The sequence below is a fragment of the Cyprinus carpio genome, chromosome B2, assembly GCF_018340385.1.
Source record: "Cyprinus carpio isolate SPL01 chromosome B2, ASM1834038v1, whole genome shotgun sequence".
Taxonomy (NCBI): Eukaryota; Metazoa; Chordata; class Actinopteri; order Cypriniformes; family Cyprinidae; genus Cyprinus; species Cyprinus carpio.
The window spans coordinates 29,591,447-29,605,480 of record NC_056598.1 but is presented as its reverse complement, the minus strand read 5'-3'; the positions used below and the strand labels follow the sequence as shown (position 1 = coordinate 29,605,480).

The window sequence follows — 14,034 nt, the reverse complement described above, 5'->3', positions numbered from 1 at the left end:
TTTCCTAAAAAACATACCAATTTCACACATGAATTCCAGACTTTAATCCCATTGAAAGTCTTTGGGATGTGCTGGAATAGACTGTGCAGAGTCAATACAAGATTCTAGCCAAAAAGTAATGGAAATAAGTGTTTCGATGTTCCATAAGTTTGTCAAAACAATGCCATGTCAAATGCACACTGTAATCAAAGCCAAAGACTATCCAACCAAATATTAGAATATGCAACTTTTTATATTAATATTCATTCACTCAGAAGAAAAAAAAAGGTACAAAGCGGTCACTGGCACAAACGCTAAAAGGTACATCTTTGTACTTATTTTTACTTCAAAATGGTACATACTAGTACCTTAAAGATACATAGTAGAACATTCAATGTACATATAAGTGCCTAAAGTGTATATATTAGTACTTTTGACAGAGTAACCTCTCAGTGATAGGTTTTGTATGAGCGAGTACAATCATAATTCATTCATCATTTTACAATGGTGTATATGCAGGTAACACGATCAGTATAAACGTGTGTGATTGTGATTGGAAAATGCAACAGTTGAAAACATCTTTATTGTGAAAGATTCATCAGTGTATATTAATGCAAAGAAACAGTGGAGTTTTCATTTTGGTGTGAGCTATCCAAATGTTTTTTCCAGGGGTGTGTGTGTGTGTGTGTGTGTGTGTGTGTGTGTGTGTGTGTGTGTGTGTTTTTTTGTGGTGTCTGGCAGGTTCTTTCATGTCTGTTTGAGAGATGTACAAAGAGCACAGCTGCTTTGGCACATCTCTAAACCTGAACATTTAAACACACACACACACACACTTTTATCTCCACTGCCATCGCCCCGTCTCATCTCTCCAACACCAAACAGCCCTGAGCCGGGCAACAACACACACTTACTCACAGTTTCATCACACACTTCAACAGAAAGATGCTGTATGAACTAGAAGTAGTGCTGACAACTCAATGAGAGAAGACAAAAAGACTGGAAAAAACACAGAAACCTGGGAAAATCACTTAACTGAGACGAGACTCTGACGGAGCCCTCACAGAGAAAAATCACAAATGAGATCTATTTGATATCCTATTTCCATGAGCGATGAGAGTCTTCTGCTTCTTAAAGTTTTCTCCTGATAAAGACTCCAGTAATCTCACACGTGTCTCCACTAGGGTTTCAGATGAGATCTCATCAATGTCTCCAACTGGGCTCAGATTTGCAGAAATAAATTATATCTCAAACACAACATCTAGAAATTGCAATATCTGAAGTACCTCAATTGTTTTTTTCTAGACAACAAGATTAAACAGAGAACAAACAAATCTGCTTCTCAGATGTTTCTCCTGAGAAAGACCCTAGTAATCTCACGAGTTTCTGAACATCTAAAAATTGCAATATCTCAAATACCCCACTAGCTAACAACGAGATTAAATGGAGAACAAATTGAGACTTTTCTGAAGTCTCCTGCTTCTCAGATGTTTCTCTCCTGAGAGAAAGACCCCAGTCATCTCATATGTGTCTCCTCTAGCATCAATATGAACTCAAACGTGTCTTTTCAAATGATCTGAGTTGAATTATATCTCTATACTTTTACTGTGACAACTACTTAACACAAAACTGAAAACATTAAGTCTCCTGAGCTATTAAAGAAATTAAGTTTTCTTCTTGTGCAGCATGGAGATCAATTTCATTATGACTACTGTAGGTAAACATTATTAGATGTTGCGGACAGCATCTGAATCCAACAGACAACTACAGGGAACCTTAATTTAGATGGTCAGTGACAATCAGGTAATATTAGCAAATAGATTCTGGTTAACAGAATTCGATTTCATTCACTTCAAGTACCCCACTTGGATATTCACTTTGTGAACCAATTTTCTTAATATTTGCATTGCGGGGTGCTATATTGTTTCATGGCACATGCTGAGTCGGCCTGGCAGATGGTCTCATTCTCTGCAGTCTTTTGTTATGGATGTGCAAAGTTGCATTCGTGAAAAACATATGAAGATGGAAAGTTTGAAACATACCACCATCTTGTTGAGGGAGACCCAGCAGTCGGAGGGGAAGTCTTGCAGCATGGGCACCAGAAACTGCAGGCACCCGTCCCAGTGACACAACAACAGCATCATCGCTATCAGGTTAATAATCCGCATCACTGCACTCGCCAAGTCATACGTCATATGGAAGATCTGCAGGGGAGAATCACAGCACAGCGTTTAAGGAGGTTGTAAAAAGTTCAAAAACATCAAATTGGGCATGTTCGGGAAACCTGTCTGAGATCAGTGATTATTGTTGCAGTTCTGTTTGGTGCCACTGGAGACAGACAAAAATACATACTTCCCTGTTAAAAAAAAAAACTGAAAAATTATAATACTTTTTGGTTTTTGTAAACATTAGTTAATGCATTTGGCATCATGAACTAAGTTAATATTTATTTCTACATATACTAATATATATGTTTTATATTTTAAGTGAAATTAACATTATAAGCATTCTGAATGATCGTGAATAGATTAATATAAATTCATAAATAAACAAATTAACCTAGGTTACTATAAATTAACCTATTAATAAATGCTGTAAACGTTGTTCATTATTAATTTATAACATCTGATGTGATAACTAATTGAATGTTACTATAAATAGTTATCAAAATAATACTAATAAAATACAATTAATATAATTAGTCATAAATTAAATTTAAGGTTTATGATTAATATTTATATACCAATATTTATGCCATGTAATATATAGATAAGTGTGTGTGTAGTTGCAATTTTAACTGCCAGTATAAAGAACTTACTTATATATTAAAAAAAAGTGTCTTGACGTTAAACTTTGCCTTACACATATTTCCTCCACAGAAAAGGATATATTACAGTGTTTGTTCAGTAGATTTGTAGATTACACTTTCTGGCCCCTGGTTGTCCAGAGGGTTTGTCTAAAGCCCAACAGAAGCTACGCAAGAATCCTCCTGGGTTTACTTAATGGAGAGAGACAGATACTTTGCAAGTAGCTAATCAGACCACTGTGCATTTTGAAATGTACCCACAGGTCTCATTCTCATCTCTCTCTCTTCCTGTTTTCAGTAGCAGATTTTGCATGTGCGCTTGACAGAATATCAAAGCGGATGAACAGATGAGCCAGCATCTATCAACATCATACAGATCACTTCAAGAGACATTTGCATGCACAATTTGATCTTTACTGTCAAGTAATACCATTTTGTAAATGTGTTCACTAGTGTCAGTGGTTAGGCATGGATATAAAAATAATAATAATAATAATAATAAATACTTTGTTTGACAGCGGCAACAACTGATGATGCATGGACTTGCACTATGCCTTTTGCACTAAAGTAAAATATAAAATAAAATTTAATTTTGTCTGTTAGACAACGCCAAGGAATTATGATGTATGTCTTTTGCATTAAAATAAAATAAAATAACTATTTTTCTGTCAGACAATGGCAACAAATTATGATGTATGATGACTTGCTATATGACTTTTACATTAAAATAAAACATAAATTATAAAATAAAATAAAATAGCATAAAAATAAAATTTTGTCTGTTAGACAACGCCAACAATTGATGATATATTGACTTGCACTATACTGTTTGCACTAAAAAATAAAACAAAACAAAATAAAATAATCCTCAACACTAATGTGCACTGATTCTTCAGACAACACAGACACAGCTCCTGGATCAAGTTCAGAGATCCTTCTGAAGGCTTTTCTTTAATTGACCTGCTCTCTGTAGAAACATTGACTCAGGCTCTGAAAACCCAACTTGATTAATGAGCCTCATCAAACATCTTCCACGTCAAATGACCATCAGACACTGGACATTTGTTACTGCTCAAAGCGGCCCATCAGTCAGCAGAAAACTACACAGCGAGACACTCACCATACGCCTCACGGACACTGAGAACCTCCAACTGAACATACGCCACCATCAATCACATTACATGAAACATCATTTCATTTTTTTAAGATGAACAATCTGACTAAGAAGCATTGGATCATGAATGAAGAAAAACAGGTTAATCAGACAGTGTATTATTGCATTTGTTTACTAATATACAAAATGCTTTTTCCTAACTAGATCATACTAACCTGATTCTTTACTACAGAGTTTGTCAAAAGTTTGGAACCATTTAGATTTTTAAATATTTTAATGAAGTCTCTTCTGCTCATCAAGGCTACATTTATTTGTTCAAAAATACAGTAAAAACAGTAATACAATTTGAAATGATTTTCTATTTAATACATTTTAAAAATGTAATTTATTCCTCTGATTAAAGCTGAATTTTCAGCATCATTACTCCTGTCTTCTGTGTCACATGATCCTTCAGAAATCATTCTAATATGCTGATTTGCTGCTAAATTACTATAAAAGCATTCATTTCTATAAAATAAATAATTAAATAATCACACACACATACCCCAAACATTTGAATGGTAGTATATAATGGTTTCTATTTAAATATGAAGCAGCACAACTGTTTTTAACATTGATAATAATCAGAAATGTTTCTTGAGCAGCAAATCAGCTTATTAAAATGATTTCTGAAGATCATGTGACACTGAAAGACTGGAGAAATGATGCTGAAAATTCAGCTTTGATCACAGGAATAAATCACATTTTAACATATATTCACAAAGAAAACATTTTACCTTTTTTTGTGTGTTTTTACCATATTTTAGAGCACATAAATGCAGCCTTTTTTTTCATTGATTCACTAACATTTTTTTTAAGGTAAGTGGTTGCAATCAATTTATTTTAGCTGCATTTAAATAAACAAATTTAGTTGCTAACTTTCAACATGTTTTATTTTATTTTTTTAATGTAGCTAAAATAAACTGTTTGCAACCATTTACCTTAAAAAAAAATGAGTATCATTTTTTTCAGTGTAGAGAATCCAGTTTTACTTCAATTGCTTGTGTTTCACTCAATCGTCTTCAACATTGTGCCTTTGCTTTGTCTGGGATTCAGACGATGATTTGTCCATTCACTCTGTCTAACTCAATTTCCTGAGCCGTATCCCAGTGCAAACACTAGCTAAGAGATTCACTCCCATTTTGATCTCGTATCTGGTTTCCATGAGGACAGCTGGGATTTGCTGGAGCGCAGAGGAGCTTTACTTCCTGTAGAGCAGGATCCAGAACTCAGTCCTGCCAGTCGACCTTGCTGCTGCAGTGCATCAAGTAAACTAGATATCAACAACCAGATTCTGCTGTGTTACACTGGCTTTCAAAAGATTTTTTAAAAAGAAATTAATACTTTTATTTAGCAAGGATGCATTAAATTTGTCATCAAAGACAATGTTACAAATAAGTTTTAATTTAAATAAATGCTGTTCTTTTGAACTTTCTATTCTGAATCCTGGAAAAAAAAATGTATCGCAGTTTCCACACAATTATGAAGCAGTACGTCTGTTTTCAACATTGATGATAATCATAAATGTTTCTAGAGCAGCAAATCAGCATATTAGAAAGATTTCTAAATGATCACTGAAGACAGGAGTATTGATGCTGAAAATTCAATTTTGCATCACAGGAATAAATTACAATACAATATATATTACAATAGATATATTGTAATATATTAGTAATCAAATAAATTCAGCCTGGTGAGCAGAAGACACTTCTTTCAAAAAACTGTATGTACAGTATGTCTTCATGCATTGTCTGTCCTTTTTTAAGTGTCTATGTTTCTGTAAAACTGTTCACAGACCAAATACCTCAACATCAGTGCATTACTGTGGTATCATCAGCTCAGATCTTGCATCTAAATTGTACATAAAACCAAAACAAACAGCAGTTGGTCATAGTACATACCTCTACAAACCTGTCTAAATGGGCAGCTTTTGGACTGATCAAGCTGCGTTTCTTTTATTTTAACATTCATCTACTGTGTATCTTTGTTTATCTTCTTCACAGCACAAAGTGACTCCGGTTGGTTGGTTTGGTATAACAACAAATCTATTCTAAATGCGTATTGATGCAACAACTGTTTTTCTGTTTGAACTTATCTGACTCAAAGATCTCAGTGTATTAAGTGGCTCTTCCAGGTGAAGGAAAACAGTGCTCAGAATGCATAATCATAAGGGTAATATAATTACAGCAGAGCCCTGCAGTGTACTGCTGAATTAGACGTCTAATCATCAACACCGAACCTTCATTTACAAGCACCTGAGATGACAAAAAATAAATAAATAATAATAATAATATATATATAATTAAGATATTAAATATGTAAAATTATAACATTTATATTTTAATAATAAAATAAAAAATGTATAGCTTACCATTGGAAATGTTAAGAAAACAATAGTTTTATTAATTAAGGACACATTAAATTAACTGTATATACTGTTGAAAAAAATATTTCTGCTTCAAATAAATAAAATGATCATTTTTGCAATTCAGTTTGGTGCCACTAGAGACACAAAAATTATACAATACACTATTAAGAAATAGAAAAAATAGCACTTTACGATAAATATACATTAAGTAATGCATTATCATTAACGTCTACATCAATTAATTATATGTATGTTAATTTGTGCATATACTAATACATTTGTAACATTTTAAGTCATTACATTTCAAGTATAAATTAACATTTTAGTTCAAGCATTATGAATGAATATTAATTAAAAATGAACAATAATAAATTTGTAAATTAAATACTATGCAATTTGTTGTTTATGATTATTTTATGATACCAGATGCATTAACTGATGTTCATTAATTAAACCTTACTGTAAAGTGTTCCTGAAAAAAAATAAAAAATATAATTGATAATACATACAAACATATACTGTATATATATTTTTTTTTTCTTTTTTTTTTTTAAATTGCAAAAACAGATAACTGTTTTTATTGTGTTTTGTTAGTGTTAGTTAGCTGTTTTTATTTCATTTTTTTAGTTATTTTTTAACCTAGTCAAAATAACCCAACTGTTTGATTGAGATTAATTGGAATGCACAATGAAAAAAAAAAAAACATGTTTTCTGAGAATTGTCAAAAACCGAGTTATCTGTTTTTTGCAAATGAACTCTTAATTCATTGTGTCATAATAAAAAATAAAAAATAAATCCACAAATAATAATTTCCACGAATAACGTTTTTGTCTTTTTATTTAGAAGGCATAAGACTGACCTGAAGAACCTGTAATGAAACTCAAGGTTTCTACTTAATGGGCATTGTTTTTAGGTGATTTTTGTTTATTTAGGATAAAGGTTTCTAATTTGTGCATTCGGTGTTTGTTGGAACTTTTTGTTGATATAGGTTATAGGAGAAGTTTGTTTGCAGGAACGGTGTGCTTTATGTTTGTAGATTGCATTGAGTTGTTCCCTCACACGTGTGGTGAATGCAAACGCGTCTGTAGTTTCAGAAGAGGCAGGAGCACTGTGTCTCACCTTTACTGCGCTTTCCTAAAGGAACCCAGCAAAAAGTTAACAAGCCAGGTCTCTGTACAGCATTGGTCTAATTGCATACTGCAGACAAATTACCAATCACAACCTCATAATTATGCAAAGTAGCCGCTCCTGGCTGCACCACCGGCCCAACCCATCCACCCGCAGCATCTTCATTGATAAAAGACGGTTATCGTGCTTCAGTGCTACAGACCTGGAGCTTATTCTGTTCGATCTGGAGGGAGTTATTGATGCACAACTGGAGTTCAGTTTAAGTCATGTTTGTGTTTAATTAACAAACTATTTTCCGGGTCAAATAAAATGCATTAGCACTGGGAACGTTTAAACTCACATCAGTGGTAATCCCAAATAACCCAAAGCGGAAGACCCTTAATGTTATTTTTTTTTTATTTTTTATTTTTTTAACGGGTAGCCGATTGTCATACTGGAAGCATATAATCAGTGTTAATTAAGTAAATTGTAAAGGGATTTAAGTGGCACTGAGGAGTCAGTGTTAATTACAACCAACTATTTGTCTTGAAATAAATTAATTTACGAGTTGAGATCTTTATTTTGTGACAGCTTCTATTATGGCTCAGTGATATAGCTGAACAAATATACATATCTTAATGTTTCTTAATAAGCGCAAATAGTAATTTTTACTAAAGGAACACCAGGGAAAAATTATACGTAATCATTTGTACATATGTGCAACAGCAATAATATATTTACCTACCTACATATGCTACCGTTTAACCGTTTGGAGTCTGTAAGAATTTGTAATGTTACTCCCACCAAGGCTGCATTTATTTATATAAAAATACAATAAAAACAGCATTATTGTGAAATATTTTTACAATTTCAAATAACTGTTTTCTATTGTGATATATTTTAAAATGTAATTTATTCCTGTGGTCAAAGTTTGATTTTCAGCATCATTACTCCAGTCTTCAGTGTCACATGATTCTTCAGAAACCACACTAATATGCTGGTCTGAAGCTCAGGAAACATTTATTATTATTATTCATGTTGAAAACAGTTGTGCTGCTTCATATTTTTTGTGAAAACCATCATGCATTTCATTTTTCAGGATTCTTTGATTAATGGAAGAAAGTTCAAAAGAACAGCATTTTTTTAAAAAAAGGAATCTTTTGTAACATTATAAATGTTTTTACAGTCATCGTGATCAATTTAATGCATTCTTGCTGTATAAAAATATATATTATAGATTCCAAACCTTTTAAAAGTAGTGCATATACACATTTTTTTTTTTTTTGAGGGATGACACAAACAGTAAGAGTAAGAGTCTTAAATCATTTCATGAAAAATAAAGAATCCTATCAAATACCATTTTTGCGACTGTTGAAACACCTAAACTGACTCCTGTTCTCACAAACATCAAACCGTTGTAAATGCAAGATGAGTTGATAATAATTTTGATTCACTTTTTCTCAAAAGACTGTACATTTTAAATGTATCTGTAATTTTGTCGACTTTAAGCAGTCAAAATGTTTCTTAATTATATAATGTCAGCAAAATCATTGCAGAAATCATATATATGAACCTATTTTCTGAATTTGGTGATGCTAAGAAGCAGTGATTCAGAAACTCATTGACTGACAGAAACTTTGACACAGAGCTTTAATTAGAGACAAAAGTGTGACTGAACTGTTTCTTAGAGCCGTCAGAACTCCGCTGGAGTCTGTCTGGACTTTGACAAGACAACGTCAACACGCTTCTGATCAATTAATAAGTGTTAAAGTCCCCATCTGCTCTCTGCAGGGCTCTGAGCCCATAGAACAGGGGAAAAAAAGAAGAAGAAAAAACCTTTCTGTAATATCAACTGTTTTTCATAGACAACAACAAGATCACTTCAGATTTAATGATTTACTTCTGCTTTTTAGATATTTACCCTCAGAAAAAGAGTCCAATCTCACATTCAGAGAAAGGATTTCAACGTCTCAAACCAAGAAAGTCTTCAAATATACTTCACTCACATATTTCTCATTAAAGACAAAATGCTGCTCTGTACTTTTGCTGTATGTCTCAATATGTCAATATGTATAAATGTATTTTTCCCAAGGATTTTTAGGAGAAAATATGGGACAGCTGATCCTTTAAGTCTATTTTCTAAATGCATGTTACTGAACTTTTGGTGAACAATTCATCCGTGGATGTTTCATTTTTTAAAAATGCTTTAATCCCCAAATCATTTAGTCTTAAACCCCACCCCCATGTTTAAACTCCGCCCCTGCCATCTTACAATTATGTGCCTGCACATTTGAATGCCACACCCACATCTCAACACCCAATCAGCACCTGTACAGAAGAACAGATGTGACGCTACTATTTCATCACAACTTTAAACAAAGCTAAATTGAAGATTCTATTAAACCTCCATTAAAGGTATAAAAGAGCATACATGCATTTTATCTGGGTTTTATGTTCCGTAAAAAAAATTCATATCAGTGGCATATCAGCAGCATATTTGCCGATACCGATATATCTGTGACAGGCTCATATCGGCCGATAAAATCAGCTAAACTAGGCTATATATCTGTCGGGCTCTAATAATTATAATAATTTAACAAAGCATGATTTTTTTTCTTGTATTTTCTTGGATTCCATGTCTAACAGATTTGATACATATGGCTCTTTGTGTAGACACCTTTGATGGGGTATATATGTGAGATTGTGGTGGTGTCTGTTGACGTACCTCTTCCCACTGGTGAATGTAGCGGATAAGCCGGGAGAGACGCAGCAGCCTCAGCAAGCTCAGGATTTTAGTGAAACGCACAATCCTCAGCGCTCGTGCTGTCTTATACACCTCTGAGTCTATGCCCTTCTCCACGATCAGGAAGATATAATCCACCGGAATGGACGAGACAAAGTCCACAATAAACCAGGTCTTCAGGTACTTCTTCTTGATGGTCTTGGGGTCCAGGATGATGTCAGAATTGTCCTCGATAATGATACCCGTGCGGAAGTTGAGCACCAGGTCCATGAGGAAGAAGGTGTCAGAGACCACGTTGAAGAGGATCCACGGCATAGTCGTCTCTTCTTTGAAGAAGGTGATGCCAACGGGAATAATGATCAGGTTGCCCACCATGAAGAGAAGCATGGTGAAATCCCAGTAGAACCTGCAGGAGAGAAAAGCAAAGAAATTGGCTTTATCCAACACCATCTTTACTCCGTAGAAAGTAAGTAGTACAGTAGGTTAAGGTGATTTTACTGCTGTACATTTGTAAACCCTTGGATGATGTTCTTATTTGTATATTTACAAAGGTGATAACATTAATTGTTTCAAAATGACAGTTAGGAGTATTACAATTTAAATCCAAATTCAGTCCTATTAACATTTTGCATGCATCATGTAAATGCATAAACCATTTGCTATGCAAGAGGAAGTCACTATTCCAGAAATCTCAAAAAGACAGCTATAAGCAAGCATTAATTTACATTTTTGGACTTTACATTAGAAATGCATTAACTAATATTAACTTTCAATGAGCAATACATTCAGTATTCATTAATCTTTGTAAAAATAAGTCAATAAATATGCTATAATTGATTATATATTAATTTAATAACTATTGGATGAACATTAATTTGTAAGTATACTGTATATATTTCGAACAAAAGTAATGTTAGATTTTAGATGCAAACAATTATGAAAAGTCAAGCTATTGAAACAAGGAGACATTTTTCAAAGCATTTTACAAACATTTAAATAAACATCATGACATGCATTTTCAAGATTCTCGTGACCTACATTTTCTAATTCATGCTGCCCTTGAGTGCTTTTGTTAAAGACATGAATGAAAATTAATGAGTCAATTAAACTTCTGTCAAAAAAATGAGAAAAATTCAGCAAAAAAAAAAAAAAAGGTTTTTCTTTGAAAACAATACTAAAAATCAATAACATTAGCATTGCAAAGATGCATGCACCAATGCATTGCAATGTGCTGTAGAGAATGCTTTTTATTGACCTTGTAAAAAGGGCAAGAGTGTCGAAAACCTCAGAAGACTCCTGATATTTGAAAGTCTCACACGGCTGAGACTGGTGCAGTTCCTGAGGGTCTGAAATAAAGGTCTGTGTGGAGCGGATGTGATCCGTTTCCATGTGGTGCTCGCACACGTGTGCAACTCAAGGTCACAGCAGCATACGCTTAGGTGCATGCTGACTCATAACTGGAGACTGATGCAACTCGTACACAATGGCAGCTTCTTTTATCAAGGTTTGCACAGCTGATCGGCTCTAAGAAGCTCTGAGGGTCTGTGATATGTCAAGATGACTTTGAATGGAGTGGGAGTATTGAAATAAATATGTTTCCATTTCAGGTTTTCTATGGAGACGATGCAAAATGAAATGGATATGAGCATGTTATTGCATAGCTTGGCTAAACGTAAAAATCGCATGCAGGTTTTCATCATCAACAATATTTGTTTATTATCGGATGAAGAGTCAATGTCAAAAACATCCAAATTAAATCACACAAGCACAAGTACTGCAGCATTCAGTGATCTGCATCCAACATAATCATTTACTCACATGTTGCATAAATGTCAAATGCAACCTGATGCATGAACCCTGAGCAATGCAAAGCTAAAGAGTCATCCAATAGTTTTCATAGCATGCAAAACATTTTGAGTCCAGACTGACTGTGGAGCTGAATCGATGTTCCTCACTGATACAGACATAATGCATGACAGCATGATCATCTGTAGAGAAACACCTAAACTGTATTTATTGAGGACAATGCTTCAGTATTTTAAAATTGTGATTATATCTCAAAATATAATTTAGGATGATATCTACAGTACTTGCCAAAAAAAGTGCTTATGTGATTCAATGTATTAGGTCTCACATTGCTATCTTGTCAGGTAGAAATACATTTAACTCAGCTTGGACAAAAATTCTAAGTGCAACAATATGTATGAAAAAAAAAAAAAAATCACAATGGTATTGCTTTTTTGTTTTGCTTTTTAAACCATATAGCCTTATGAGAGGATAAATATGATGCTCACATAAAAACTGTTTCACTTTGGAAGTATATGTATATGTTTAAATAATTAAATTGCTTTCAAGGGTCAAATTATGGAGAGTGTCTTGTGAGGAAATTTTATTAAAAATACACTGAAAACATCATAAATTAGCCAAATCATATTTAGTTTAAAACTACTGCTCAACAGGTTTAGGGTTCAAAAGTGTGAGACCATTATTAAAATACTTTTATTATTAATGCTAAAATGGAATCATTAGCATACATTGGAGAAGGCATCTGTTGCTTTAATAACAGCAGCACTGGAGCTGACATAAAACCTGATGCTCAAAGTCACTAATAGGGCAAGATCTTAAGACTCTCTCGTGCATCTTAAATATTGTTTAAATGTTAGAAAATTGAGATGAAAAAGCACACTTTTCATTCACGGGTCACATCTGATCCAATAGATGCCACATTCTCAAGCAAAGTTTCTCTACCTGAAGTCGCTGTAGGGGTGAATGATCCAGTTCCCGGCCGATTTCACGCGCTGCTGCTCCTTCTCCACCGCCTTCTGGCTCCCGTACATGCGCAGGGAGAATTTATTGACCCCGGGCTGCAACATGCTGCTGAACTGCCGCTGCATGAAGCTCGCCTGGCTGCCCCGCGTCTCGCCGTCCTCCTGCGCTCCATCCTCGGATTTGAGGAACGTCACCGAGTTGCGGGGCTGCTGCGCGCCGTGGATGGAAGACGAGGCTTTCCTGCTGGGTGCGTTGGAAAAGGACACTTTGGAATCCTTCTTCTCCGGGACGCCGGGATTCGAGGCGTCCTGACCCTGCGTGCTGGCCGCGTCCACGCTGCTCGTTGAATTGCACGCCGCCCGCTTGCTCCCGTCGTGTTTGGACATGATGGACCGGAGGCTCCCGGTGCCGGAGTCCCTCCTGCATTCCCCGTTCTTGTTGCATTTCATGCTGGAAAGCGGTGCTGAGGGATTGCCGTCGCCTTCGGCAGCATTACAAGCCTCTACCGTCACGGTGGCCACTACGGTAGATGCTTTGGCTTCTTCTCCTCCGCCCTTAACGGTTTCGTGGCGACCCGCAGGAGCAGCATCAGCATCACCCAGGCGCGCATCGGTGGAAGTGGAGCTCCTGGACGCTCCTCCTCCCGGTGCGCAGCTCTTAATCTGGACGCTGCTCCCCCCTCCTGTTCTCCTCAGGCGCGGATGCTGAAACTCGGATTCCTCCTCCGCGTCCTCGGTCTCCTCCGTGGCGACGTGATTGGGTTTCAGGTTCGACCCCGCGGCATCCGAGTTGGACTCCAGGCAACTCTTGGCGCAGAGGTACGCCGGCGCGCTCTTCTGGGCCGCTTTCTTCGCCATGGCAACATCCGAACCGGGAGAGAGCTCATTCCGGTCCATGTCATTCACCGGATCAGATTTGGCCTGTTGTAATTATCTTTGCGGGAAACCAATCAGCAGGGATGATGGGTGAGAGACAAAGAGAAAGAGACAGAGAGAGAGAGAGAGAGAGAGAGACCTACGTGATTTATTTGCCAACAAAATGTAACAGCTCTTAGTTTATTAACAGTTTGTTCGGTCACTCAGTGAGCGCAATTCAATAAATAGCCTACATAT

The 14,034-nt window shown here is 35.5% G+C and overlaps 1 pseudogene; it reads right to left on the bottom strand.

The window, feature by feature from the left end:
• The window catches only part of LOC109109060, a 54,282-nt pseudogene that overhangs the window by 37,308 nt on the left and 2,940 nt on the right, over nt 1-14,034 (bottom strand).